At 33.0% G+C, this 15384-nt stretch overlaps 1 protein-coding gene across 1 annotated transcript in view; it reads left to right on the top strand.

The window, feature by feature from the left end:
• Nucleotides 1-15384, top strand: part of LOC127726384 (uncharacterized) — a 205871-nt gene that overhangs the window by 24419 nt on the left and 166068 nt on the right. The window lies entirely within an intron of this gene.

Here is a 15384-nt window from a genome sequence, read left to right on the forward strand (position 1 = left end):
TCCATTTTTGCGTTCTTTTAGTTCCGATCAAATCGTAAATAATACTAACTGTAAATTGGTACAAGCAAGAAAGAAGTACAAAACGGTTGTTTACCCCGAATCGTTATTGACATATGAATAATGCTGATACATGCGGGATATGTTATTCAAAATAAATGATATGTATATCAGCAAAGAGTTGTTTTGAAGGAAGTATTCATCATAACAGCATCAGGCATTAAAATGAATATAAGCAAAGAACATGTCATCACTCCTCAGCATAATTTAAGGATATTTTTTACAACTTCGTTAGCATGTGAAACAAGTACAGCAAAAACAGAAGTAACTAAACCATTAGTAAGCAGAAATACTTCAATAAAATATATGAATATCCAAACTTAATGTTTTCCTGCTCGTTTGCCTTTAACATATTGTTCAAGGGCTGTAGCTTTAATTAGTTTTGTGTCTTTTGCATGTTTTGACATATGTGTTAAGTTAGGTTTCAACTGATTTGATTTGTTAAGGGCCTCGGTGGCCGAGTGGTCTGGCCTAGATTGTTCAACTACTGTATAATTGAGTTCGAATCCCGCACGTTGCAGGTGCGTCCGACTCCAATCTTAATTGACTAGGATTGTCAGTTGGTCGGTGATTCTCTCCGGGCACTACGGTTTCCTCCATCAAAAAGATAAAGATCGCAATTAAAAGGCGCAATATTGCTTAAAGTGATGTTCAACACCAATAAATCAATCAATCAATCAATCAATACTGCATGTTTAATTTAACATATTGTTCTATGGATGTAGCTTTGATAAATTTGTCTTTTGCATGTTTTAACATATGTGCTCAGTTAGGTTTTAACATAATTTGGCCTTCAAACCATTTTGATTCCAGCGCCACTGATGATTCCTATGTAGACGAAAAACGTGTCTGACGTATTGAATTACCAGCCTGGTATCTTCGATTAGTTTTAACAACCACTGGGTCGATGCAACTGACTGCTGGTGGAAGTTTCGTACCCAAGGGTATCACCAGTCCAGTAGTTAGCAGCTTCATGATAGTTTGCTTTCGCCGTATTTTGTGCATCTTTTCGGAATATTCGGTTTTAATGCTCTCCAACCTTGTAGTTGATTATACTTCCTAACTGTGTTGAATTGCATACCTTGCGTACTAAGTTATAAGCCTGGTACCTTTGATGTGTTTTACAAAAACTAGTTCGATGACACTGTTGGTGGACGTTTTGTCCACTAGGCTATCACAAGCCCAGTAGTCAGCACTTTTGTATTGACATGATATATCATTTAGATGTTCATTTTCTGTAAATTTACTGTTGATGACATACTGAATTATTCGAACATAAATGTTTTGTACCCCTAGGCATAGATTGACTTAGTCGGAATTTTCTGTTTATAATGCTCTTCCCCTCTGTATTTGATTTTGCCTTCCAACTGTTTTGCGGCTTGTGTAGACAAAACGCGGGACTTTTGATTTGTTTCATAGATTTTTGATAAACCATTTGCAAGTAATTGAAAAATAACAATAGGCACCTTTAGTACTTCATCACCGGTTAATCGCTGACAATCTCTTATTACATACACGAAGGTCAACTCTAATACGCTATTTTTGCTAATGACCAAAGTGCAATAAAAACATATACAAAATTGTTGATCGGCCTAAGGGTAATAACAATCCACCCATACGACATTATATAAATAACACATAGCTGAGAGGGTGATAGAGCAGATTGTTACCCCGAGAAAACATTGTCAACTGAGGCGAAGCAAAGTTTGACAATGCTTTTTCGAGGGGTAACAATCTGCTCTATCACCCTCTCAGATATCTGTTATTTAATTTATTATACTGAATGTTCTGTTATTACTGTCTATTAATTTTCAAATTCAAAGTAATAAACTATGACGTCTTGTGCATAACAACCATCCGTGTTTAGTAAAGCTCACACTTGATTAAGCGTCTCCGTGAAGGGTAATAAGTATTTACCATAGGATAGAGTAAATTGTCTCCCTCGTATTAACCAATCAAAATCTGGCATTTTGACATGAAGTATAATAAAACCATATAGACCGCAAGGAAATAATAAGATGCTCGTGAAACAAACATACAAGATTGCTACATTGCAGCAATTATGGTAATCTGTACATTATGATCGAAAAACATGCTTGGTATTCAGCTACGGACTTCCATGTAGCTTAAGCAGATACTATCGCAAGTTATAAATACATTGATATAAAACATGCAAAATGTAAAAGAAATAGTGCATTGGTATACATTATCATAAATTCAACAACTTATTAACACTGTTAATTTCAATTGCCTTTTCACTTTAATTTGTAAAGTATCCCTGAAATGAAATCTTCATCATGCTTGAGTTTTGATTGACCTTAGTGTTTTGGTTGACCCAAGTGTTTCTGTAAGCGTTTATTTCAATAGACAATTATCATTCCTTTGTGATTCACCTTTCCTCTTTCTACCATTGGCCGAGTTTGAATGTCCATTTGATATCTTCCGCCTCTCTTTTAATATCCCTTATCTGAATCAAGGACGTATATTAGATATATGTTAGTTATACGTCCTTGTCTGAAAGAGTCATCGAATGTTCAAGGAAAATAAAAAGTTGTTCTGTCCTTTCCTAATATATCAACTATTATCTTCATCGCATGTGTCATAAATCACAGTAGTGTGATTGTGTTGATCGTATCTATCCAAATAAACTTGAAATACAACGCATCATCAATACAGCAGAATCGGAGAACATCTAATTATCAAATACGACCTGATTCGTGATTTTTCTACTCTCAAAGTAGTATTGCATGTTTCATTAGAGGATCTAAATATGTTTTTGGCTAGGATTAATGTGACAAATCGAGTTGCTGAGACCGACATTTTTTCAAGGAAGTGAGTCATAGCGATCCTACATTCCGTAAGCGACGTCAACATTTAGGTTCAGTCTGTGGTTAATTTTTTTTTAAACATCAATAACTTTGTCAAACCTTCATAGTATTGTCCGAAACATGGACAGAAGCTTTTGTTATTGTTAAAGACAGCATAATTTTGCTTTTTTTTATAATTGGTATTGGCTTTGAAATAGCATTCAGTAACTGGGAGTACTCTCAGATCTGTACTTAGTGTCTTTTGTGTTTTTGTTAGTTGTTTTTTGTGCTTTGTTTCCATCTAGGAGTTAAAACCTTTTCGACTGATTTGTATACTTGTTGTTTGTTCTTATGTTGTGCTATTACTCCACTACAAAGAAAGCATTTTAAGACGAGATACATAAAATTGGATGATTAGTAACACTCTTAAAGTAAATATTTTGTGTTCAATAACAACAGTCTTCTCACATGTTTGTCTTCTATCAGAAGTGATATTCCAAGGGGAACAAATACATGCCAGATGATAACAATATCAATAAACAGCTGCGCCATGAGCGCATGATACGCCCGTCGTCTTGTGTGTGAATTTTTATGCAATAAGCATAAATAGTTTCTGACATACGGCGTGACATGCGAAAACCCCCTTTTTTTTTTTACAAAAAACTCAATATCTCTAAAGTAAAATTTTGAATTAAAACCAAAAAGTATACAGATCTATAGATTAATATAACTAAGAAGTGTGTAAAATTTTAAGCAATAATCATAAATCGTTTTTGAGATACGGCGCGACATGTGAAACCCCCCCCCCCCCCCCCCCTTTAAAAAAAAAAAAAATTAATATCTCAAAAATTAAATTTTGAATCAAAACCAAAAAGTATACAGATCTTTAGATTAATATAACTAAGAAGTGTGTAAAATTTTAAGCAATAATCATAAATCGTTTTTGAGATACGGCGCGACATGTAAAAAACCCCTCCCCCTTTTTTTTACAAAATACTCAATAACTCAAAAATAAAATTTTGAATCATCACCAAAAAGTATACAGATCTTAAGGTTAATATAACTAAGAAGTGTGTAAAGTTTTAAGCAATAATCATGAACTGTTTTTGAGATACGGCGCAACATGTGAAAAACCCCTCCCCCTTTTTTAACAAAATACTCAATATCTATAAAATAAAATTTTGAATCATCACCAAAAAGTATACAGATCTTAAGATTAATATAACTAAGAAGTGTGTAAAGTTTTAAGCAATAATCATAAATTGTTTTTGAGATACGGCGCGACATGTGAAAAAAAAACACACACCTGTTTTAGTTACTAAGTCCCGTAACTCAAAAAGTTTTAATCTTATTTTCACCAAAAAGTATACAGATCGTTTGACCATCATAAGAAACAACTATGTTAAGTTTCGTGAAATTTGAATAAGTCATTCTCCAGTTACGGTGCGACATGTTTACGCCGGACAGACAGACAGACAGACAGACGGACGGACGCCGGATATTTGTATACCATAATACGTCCCGTCAAAAATTTGACGGGCGTATAAAAACGAATATATAACTTCTCAGCGAGCAATTAAGAATTTCCCAATCAAAATCAAGTTCCAGATGAATGATATATCGAATGTTCCTTTGGTGTCTTTCGCCTCTCTTTTCCATCTATCGGTCTTGTCTTTTACCTTTAACTTGTAGATTAAATGTTCATTCATAGACTTTTGTAGTTTTTATGACCTTTTTGAAGATTGCTAAATGTCTTAAGGAATCATTAAATTATTGAACACAGTGACTCTTCAATTAACTATATCGTACAGGCCAAAACAAAAGATGCTTAATTGGAATGTTGCCATGTGAATTGACAATAAACTGTTAACACAGAGATATGTCTCGCCTATTTGTTATTTTGATAATGCAAATGTTGAAATTAAAATAGCAATACTTTAACATGTACAATGTAAGTTATGCAAATATTCAAAGTCAATGACCCATGACTGAAGGTACATGTAGGGCTAAATAATCTCCATGGAAATGAGATGTGCCAATGCTAATACAACTGCAAACCAAATACCATTGACTTTTCATAAGTCGTTCCCTTTAAACAAACCTTAACACAAACATTAACTTGTAAACTATGTAAAAGTTTCAAAGTCAATGAACCATAATTAGGGGGTGGGGTTATATAATCTCCATGGAAATGAAACTTGCAAATGCCAATACATTTGCATACCGAATATCATTGACTTAACATAAGTGGTTCATCTTAAACTGACCTAATCACAAACTAATACATGTAAACTAAGTAAAAGTTTCAAAGTCAATAGACCACGACTGAGGGGTAAGGACCAAATATTCTTCATGGGAATGAGATGTGCTAATGCTTATACAACTGCAAACCAATTATCATTGACCTACCACTAGTGGTTCCCCTTAAACTGACCTAATCACAAACTAATACATGAAAACTAAGCAAAGTTTCAAAGTCAGTAGACCTTGACTGAGGGGGCGGGGCCAAAGAATCTCCATGGTAATGAGATGTGCCAATGCTAATAAAATTGCATACCAAATATCATTGACCTACCACTAGTGGTTCCCCATAAACTGACCTAATCACAAACTAATACATGTAAACTAAGCAAAGTTTCAAAGTCAATAGATGTTGACTGTGGGGACGGGGCCAAATAATCTCCATGGTAATGAGATGTGCCAATGCTAATACAACTGCAGACCAAACATCACTGACCTACCACTAGTGGTTCACCATGAACTAGACCTAATCACAAACTAATACATTGTTGACGCCTCCGCCGCCGGAATCAGCATACCTATGTCTCGCTTTTTGACTCCGTCAAGGCGAGACAAAAACCCAAAGTCAACATTTGAGTTATTTTATTACAACAAATAACACAAAATCATGATCAGTTTCTCCTGCAACTGTTATACAAAACTATAACCAGATTACTTTCTGTTAAAGGAACTAAAATACATTATACATACATATCTTTGTACTTATTTTGACTGTTTTCACACACAAAAATATAAAAAAAAAAAAAACATATTTTATGTATCAATTCAGATCAAACAAATTTGGACATATACTTCTTAAGTTCTCATTCTTAAGATCAAACTTCAAACAATTAATCCACAAATCTATTTCATAGTTATGTAAAAAGGGATAATTTTATATAAATAGAGACAATTCAGTCAAACAGTCTGTAGGCACAGACGTTTGAAGCTTATCATCTAACAACAGAAAGTAAAAAACTTGGCAATACTGTTAGGTACAAACCATAAGAACTTGCAAACAAATCTATATTTAGAAAATTGACTATCTGTTTATAGCAGATATGCTACTGATTTACTTTATCCCAAGGTCAATACATTTTCAACATTTATAAACCACGTCTGGTTTAACTGAACAGTTTCGTCGGCCCTAATAGATTCTGCTTTAACAGGTTTCACTACATCAAGATAACTAGAATAAGAGAAAAAGGATATGCAAATAAGATTACTTAAGAAATCTGAATGGACATCCAACTTCTCAATAGGCTTGAAAACATTAAGCGCCTTTACAACTCCTTACAATATGTAGAGGAAGTATCATCATTATCATAGACATATTTTTTTACAATGTCTTCATTTTGATTGACTAAAGAGGCTCAACACAACACAGGAACATACTTTAACGGGTACCAATCTTCGAATCTTACTCATTTCCTTGCTCTGAGTTTGCCCATAATTCTATGATAACCAAATAAACACCTCCAGAGAAGGAAGTAAATTCTGATATATCCAGCTGTCAGATTGATTGTAGAAAATCAAATATACGGCTGATTGTACCCAGATTTTCTCATCATTCAAACAGAACAAAAATGATACAACAAAAGATAAAAATACAAAAGTATGTCAGTTTTGTGGAAAACAAATAAAATAGCAAGTCTATTAATACACCAAGTGTATGACCCTCTATATATATATTATGATTCATTGCCCATCAAACTCTTTCAAGAATTTATTACAACCATACGACAATTTTCTCTTTTTGTAGAGGAAAGAAATTGAACATGGATTAAAACTAAGTATCCTAAGAACTCCTGGGTTCATCTTGCAGATTGAAAATTCGACGAAATGAATCAAGATACCATGATATCTAAGAAGACAAGACAGATCAATTTCATTTTTTTCATTACGAAGACAAGACATCTAGAATAATGTTACTGTAGCATATTGAAAAGAGCTGACATGATTTTTCTTTCCTTGATGAAAGAATTTAAAAGAAAATTATCAATTAACAATAAATATGCATTAGCAGACTAGTTCAAAAATAATTTGTTGGTGATGCATAGATGGGATCTACATTGAAGAACTCAAAAGGACATTAAGACGACAAATTGAATCAAACAGAAAAGGATGAACTGTACAAATTCTGGATATGATTACCATCATTACACTCATAGGCTCCAAAAAGTAGATGAAAAACTCAGAAGGTAGGACACATGACACCTTCTATTTCTTGATTTACTTTGACAGAATTTAAAGTAGATATTTACTTTACTTACTGTAAATGAGTGTTTATGGATTTCTTTCATTTCAGTTGTTGAGTTGTGCAAGAAAAGTTTAAGATTATAGTGGTGTGCTCCCTCTCAGTCGTCTTAAAATATTGGGCAACCTCAGAATTGAATGTGATTAAATATGAAAACAGGCAGAGTACAATTTCAGTTCCTGGTCAAGAATCTATTAAAAATAAGAAGATGAGGCACTTCTCAGTGACCAAAGGACAGGGATGTTTACATCTATACATGATATAGGTCAACATGCAGCCTTCAAACAATGAGTAAAACTCACATAGAATATAAGCTTTAAATGCCCCTAGGTATGTCATATACTCTTATTCAGTTTTAAAAATCAAATACTAATATCACAACAAAACAGTAGTTCAACAATTTCATTACCTGAAAAAGATTCTTACAGTACAAATTTGTTATTTTGTCATCAAATCATGATGGAAGATTTCAAGATAAACTATAATTATGGCAACAAAAATAGAGACAAGACAAGATGATGAATGGAAATACCTTTAAGCCAACCAAGGCATATAAGATAACAATGTAAATATAAGGATAGGAAATATATCTATAAGGTGGTTTTGAAAATTACAATAAACATATTTCTTATTGGGACAAATCTAATAAATAATGACTGCCACATTTTTGACTTAGCTGACACTTTTGACAGGAGTTGGTGCATTAAACCAGGGTTTATAAATAAAATTACTCATTTTATTGAATTGGATATAACAAATCAAATAAGTGAATTGGAACGTAAAATGGGCTATGTAAAAAAAATTCCCTTTAAACAAACCTAAACACAAACATTAACTTGTAAACTATGTAAAAGTTTCAAAGTCAATGAACCATGATCAGGGGTGGGGCTATATAATCTCCATGGTAACGATACTTGCAAATGCCAATACATTTGTATACCAAATATCATTGACTTAACATTAGCAGTTCATCTTAAACTGATCTAATCACAAACTAATACATGTAAACTAAGCAAAAGTTTCAATTTCAATAGACAATGACGGAGGGGGAGGGGCCAAATATTCTCCATGGAAATTAGATGTGCTAATGCTTATACAACTGAACACCAATTAACATTGGCCTACCACTAATGGTTCCCCTTGAACTGACCTAATCACAAACTAATACATGTCAACTTTGCAAAATTTTCAAAGTCTATAGACCATGACTAAGGGGGCGGAGCCAAATAATCTCCATGGAAATGCGATATGCCAATGTTTATACAACTGCATACCAAATATCATTGACCTACCACTAGTGGTTCCCTATAAATTGACCTAATCACAAACTAATACATGTAAACTATGAAAAGTTTCAAAGTCAATAGACCTTGACTGAGGGGGCGGGGCCAAATAATCTCCATGGTAATGAGATGTGCCAATGCTAATACAACTGCATACCAAATATCATTGACCTACCACTAGTGGTTCACCATGAACTAGACCTAATCACAAACTAATACATTGTTGACGCTGCCGACGCCGGAAAGAGCATACCTATGTCTCGGCTTTTTGACTCTGTCAACGCGAGACAAAAATGTATATACTTTGAAAAACATTTTTTTTGAACTGCCTTCAATGTCTTTTCGAATAATACCATAACACAAACATGACAACTGTGATTAATACAACCGAAATTCTAGATTTCTCCATAAATATGCCGTAATATTACATGGAATTAAATTCATATCTTCGATAAGAAACTTGTTTCACAAAAATTAAATAAAACATAAGGTTCTATAAAATAGCATGTATTGATCACCTTTATTTTGTTCAAATCTACAACCCCGTTAAAACTTTTTCAATCTCTTCAGTTCAGAACAATAAGCCATCACTAAGCAGGATTAATATGGACATTTCTTTACATTTTGAATTTTTTTCAGAATTAAGGAGATCTTACTATATGTGACAAGAGTGTCATGTCTAAAAGATGACTTAAATTATTTGCGGATCATAAAGTTTGATTTAGAGTAAAGAAAAGAAGAGCACTTGGAACTTCAAACACACTTTAACAGAGAATTATATTTATTCTTTTGGACACATTTTCATATTTTTATATAAACTTAAATTGTTTTTTATTAGAATTTTCTTATATAGTTTGTCTGGACAAATTTTAAGTGAATAATATCATATGGGTTTATCAAAAATATTTCTTAAAGTTTATCACAAATATATATATATATTATTTAATCAAAGTTAAGTCACAATTTTATTCAACTTTGATTTGTTGCAGGATAGTAGATACAAGCCAGGTTTATTTCGAATTAGCCTGTGGTATAAATTTGACCTTGAAGGACAAATAATGGCAAAACAGTAAGACTGACCTAGCTACTTACGAAGAGTTCAAATAATGTATAAAATGTTGCAACACAATTTATAGTCATACCATAATCTTAATAACATGCATGGAAGAAAGATATTTACCATTATATTTTCATTTATTATGAATCTGACATAAAAGGATGATAAAACAAGTGAAACTGCGAGCTACTGCTCACTGATGATACCCCCGCCACAACTGGACAATTTTAATAGTGTAAAAATATGTAAGTGTTCAGTAAACAGGAAGTTGTTGAGTGATGAATCTGAAAATGCATCACACGGTATAGCTGACTTATATAAACCTTGAAGCCAAATTTCAGAAATCCTTATGATGTAGTTCTTGAGGAAGATGCGACGAAAAATATTCATGGGATGGATGGAGGGACTGACGGATGGACGGACAGACAGACAGAAGTAAAAAACAGTATACCCCCACTTTTTTAAAGCAGGGTACATGACCATAGAAAAGATAATATTGATAATAAAATCAGATATAACTTTTAAATTACATCTGACAGACATTGCTTTTAAATTACAAGTATGATTGTACATCAAAAAATTTTTAAGCAAAACAATAACAGACAACAACATTTTATACCAAAACAGATGCAAATACAATATTGATTACATAAAATATAAAGTGATACTTCCTATTTGTATCAATTCTGAAACTAAAGTGCATAAATAATGTCAAGTAAACATAATATTCATTGCTTCAGTTCAGTGGATATAAAAATATTTAAAGATATATACTGTGGATTCATTATTAGTCATGGGATATCAATTTTCGTGTATTTCGTTGGTAAAGGTGAACCACGAGTTTTAATGTTTGATGAAATGCAAATTGTCTAGTCTTGTATGCACACTTAAGAAAAACCACGAAATCAAATACCTACGACAGTACAATTTTTCCTAAATCCACAAAAATTGTTATCCATGACATTAAATGAATCCACAGTAGCATGGACAAATAGATGCTTCAAAGATAACTTGCTCACATGAACAGTGCTTTCAAGTATTAATTTCATATAAATGATAACTGTATATCACTTCCATCCTTTTTTCGAGTAACAAAAGTGTTGTTCTAAACAAGTTCAATACTTCAAAAATCATCCCTATGCATACCGTGTTGTAACTATAACTTCACGCCATTAAGTCTGTAGTGTTGTTACTCCAGTAGCTTCAATATTTACACATAAATTTGTATCATGACCTTTCCTCCTACTGAATAGACCACCAGCCATCTGTAGATGACTGAATTTTTATACTTCTGGTAATGATGGTGATAGGCAACTGAACTGTAAAACCGTGGTAGTTTTAATTTTTCCAAATCTTCTGAAGCTGTAAAATACATACAAATAATATAATATCTATAAATAGTTCATTTCAAGAGAAGACCCTGGTAATAAAGAATTACAATCGTGCTGGAAAATTTACAAAAAAGTAACACTTTTCAAAGTCTTGGTAGCTTCGCATCACGAGCAGTTATTTCACTTGTAATCAAGAACCAAGTAAATAGATCTAGTTTTGATATGAGTTCAATAACTTGTCCTTCCTAGCATGAACATTGGCAAGTGTATAGATTGTGATACATATAACATTGCTACAAGATCAAAGTATTAACTAAAACAATATGTCACAGACACTACTTTGATAAATTTTTAAAGCTGTGAATTTTACTTTGTTCTTGAACAAATATCATAACAAGAGTGCACACGCTGAAATGTCTCCCCTGTTTTACTGACCATTGATTTTATGTTGAAAGTCTTAAAGATAGAGGTCTTACTAAAAGCATTACAGACACTTAACATTTTCAAAAATCTATGACAATTTGGTCAAGGTCAAATAAATTGTGTCAGACAGACATATACACCTTACAATTTTTTTATACACCAAATATAGTAGACCTATTGCATATGCTAATTGAAAAACAGACCAAAACACAAAACTCAACATTAAAATGAACCATAATTATGAGGTCAAGGTCAGATGAGACCTGCCAGACAGACATGTGCACCTTACAATTATTCCATATCCCAATTATATAGCTGACCTATTGCTATTGGTATTTGAAAAACAGACCAAAACACAATAAATTGCTTCGCCGAGCGCAACTGGATACGACCGCAGAGTACCCAACCCTGAACAATTGGGGCAAAATGGACACAATATTCGCGCTTAATACAGGTCTGAATTTGGATTGTAATTAAATATTTGACACATAATAGGTTTCAGACACAGAATATCTGTAGTCAAAGAACTTAGAATTGGTTATATGATTGAATTTATATTCAATTTTTTGCTTTTGTGCAATACACTATGCTGTTGCAAATTGACCCCCCCCCCCCCCCTTAATAAAAATAAAAAATAAAAAAAATTGAAGAAATTTCTTTTTAATTTCTGAAATCTGAAATGAGAAAAAAATTGTCCCCCCCCTCACAAAATTTCTTTTTTAACCCCCCCCCCCCCCCTCAATTTTTTTTCCAACTCCCCTACCCCTTTTTCCAAAAAAAAAATTCTTTCCCTCAAGATATGGTCATAATCTCAATTCAAATTTCCAATGGAGTTTGCAACCATAATTACCCATTTAAATACATCATAAAAGTCTTAAAATAGAAAATGACATACATAATCATGGCTAAAATTAATATTCTTTAATCAGCATTTTTAAATAATAACTTCTAAATATAAATTGACAGCTAATCACCTTTAGACAATACAACATTTCTTTATACATAATTTAAAAGCAGTGTAAGGGAGGTAATCCAAACATCACATTGTACGTTTTTTTAATTGTCCAGTAACCAGGAAACCCGTGTTTTTCCCTCTTTTTGCCCCTAATTCGCTCAACGTTTGAGCCATAACCCCCCAACGCCAATCCTAATCATCCCTTTGTGGTATGGAAACTTGTGGTATAATTTCAGAGATCAATACACCGTTCCACAAGTTATTGTCTGGAAACTACAAAAATGCTTATTTGGGCCCCCTTTTGGCCCCTAATTCCTAAACTGTTAGGACTATAACCCCCAAAATTAATCCCAACCTTCCTTTTGTGGTTATAAACCTTGTGTTTAAATTTATTAGATTTCTATTTACATTTACTAAAGTTATTGTCCAAAAACCAAATGTCTTCAGACGACGCTGAGGACGACGATGACGAAGACGTGATACCAATATACGACCGCAAAATTTTTTGCGGTCGTATAAAAACTTAACATTGACCATTGAACCATAAAAATGAGGTAAGATGATACCTTCAAGACAGACATGTACACCTTACAATCATTCCGTACACCAAATATAGTTGACCTATTGCTTAAAGTACTTGAAAAACAGACAAAAACACAAAAACTTAACAATGACCAATGAACCATGAAAATGAGGTCAAGGTCAGATGATTCCTGCCAGACACCTTACAATCTTTCCATACACCAAATATAGTAGACCTATTGCTTATAGTACTTGACAAACAGACCAAAACACAAAAACTTATCATTGACCAATGAACCATGAAAATGAGTTCAATGAAAAAACCTGTCAGACTGACATGTACCCATTACAATCATTACATACACCAAATATAGTTGACTTACTGCATATAGTATTTGAAAACGAACCTAATCACGTAACTTTAACCTTGATAACTGATCCATTAAATGAGGTCAGGGTCAAATGAACTCTGTCTGACAGACATGTAGACGTTGCAAGGAACCCATATACCAAATATATTTATCCTATTACTCATAATAAGTGAGAAATTCACATGACAAAAAAGCTCAAATATTTTTCAAGCAATCGCTGAACCATGAAAATGAGGTCAAGGACAATGGACATATAACTGACGGAAACTTCGTAACATAAGGTATCTGCATACAAGATATGAAGCATCCAGGTCTTCTACCTTCTGAAATATAAAGCTTTATACAAATAGTTTACGCTGCCGCCGGATAGTAATACCTATGTCTCGCATACTGCGATTTAGGCGAGACAAAAACTACTTTTTCAAGAACTATATTGTATTGAAAAGTATCAAATAGACCTATACACCATAAAGAGCAAGTTTTTACATAGACAACTTTATAATTCATTTATCACCTGTAATATTCATTATTGACCTTCAACATATTTAGGTTCAATTTATAATCTAACCGAATAACAAAGTCATGTGTAACAATTAACATATGCAAGGAAACTTTTCAATACACTAGCAATGTCATTCCTCTTCAAAATTTGACTTCAGCTATTGACTGATGAACACCCTCATAAAAATAAGACCCCATAGTCATCATCCATATAACAATTCATTTCCACTTTTTTGATAGACAACTGCACAGAAATGAAAGTAATAATTAGCCTGTAAAGGGAGAAAAATGGGAAAATATTTATTTAATGGGGTTGTACATCACAAAACTAATTAACCTTGCACTTAAGACATCTGCACTACTTAGATATAACTGGTGAAGTAATTCAGAAGTGAAATAACTATTAGCCTAAGTCAGCCAGTCTTTAAATACATTAATGCCTGTAATTCAGTGGTTCTTGTTTTTTGCTGTATATCATATTTGTATTTTGTTCGTTGTTTTTTTACATTAATCAGGCCTTTAGTTTTCTCATTTGAATTGTTTTATAATTGTTATTTCAGCGCCTTTTATAGCTGAATATGCCGTATGGTTTTTGCTCATTGTTGAAGGCCCTACTGTGACCTATAGCTGTTAATTTCTATGTCATTTGGTGTGTAATTGAGAGTTGTCTCATTGGCAATTATACATCTTCTTTTTTTCATATTCAGTTTTTGAGTTAATCGCCACAGATAACACATCAATAACCTCTATGTGTTTAATACTATAACATTTCCAAATAAAGTACCAATGTGACAACAACAAATAAATAGAAACAGCTTACCTGCTTGAGATAGGAGTAGTTTATTGCCTCAGTTGTACAGCTATCCTGGTCTGATTTATAAGAACCATCAGTTGACAGATTATCTTTGTTCAATGTAGGCACACCTTGGATATATCAAGACACACATAAATCAATATAAACTAAAGGCTCCAAGGAGCCTGTGTCGCTCATTTTGCTTTAGTTTCAGAGATATAAGCCAAAAACTGCATTTTACCCCTATGTTATATTTTTAGCCATGTTGGCCAGGTTGGTTGGCAGGCGGGGTCATCGGACACATTTTTTTAACTAGATACCCTAATGATGATTGTGGCCAAGTTTGGTTAAATTTGTCTCGGCAGTTTCTTCAGAGAAGATTTTTGTAAAAGATTATAAAAAATTAAGAAAAATTGTTAAAAATTGACTATAAAGGGCAATAACTCCTTAAGGGGTCAATTGACAATTTTGGTCATGTTGACTTATTTGTAGATCTCACTTTGCTGAACATAATTGCTGTTACAGTTTTTCTCTATCTATAATAATAATCAAGAACTAGAATATATTTTAAAATTTGCAATAATAAGTACATTTTTTTTAATTGGAATGGATTCTGTAATAATTGCTCTAGAGAACACAGAGACAAATACTTGGCTTGAAGAACCTATGAGGACTTGTTCATCAGTAGACTGAAAGGTAGCAATTTAATATTGATTCATTTGTGCAGTTGGGTTGCTCTCTAATTGA

The sequence above is a fragment of the Mytilus californianus genome, unplaced genomic scaffold (genome assembly GCF_021869535.1).
Source record: "Mytilus californianus isolate M0D057914Y unplaced genomic scaffold, xbMytCali1.0.p SCAF_17, whole genome shotgun sequence".
In the NCBI taxonomy this organism is placed as follows: domain Eukaryota; kingdom Metazoa; phylum Mollusca; class Bivalvia; order Mytilida; family Mytilidae; genus Mytilus; species Mytilus californianus.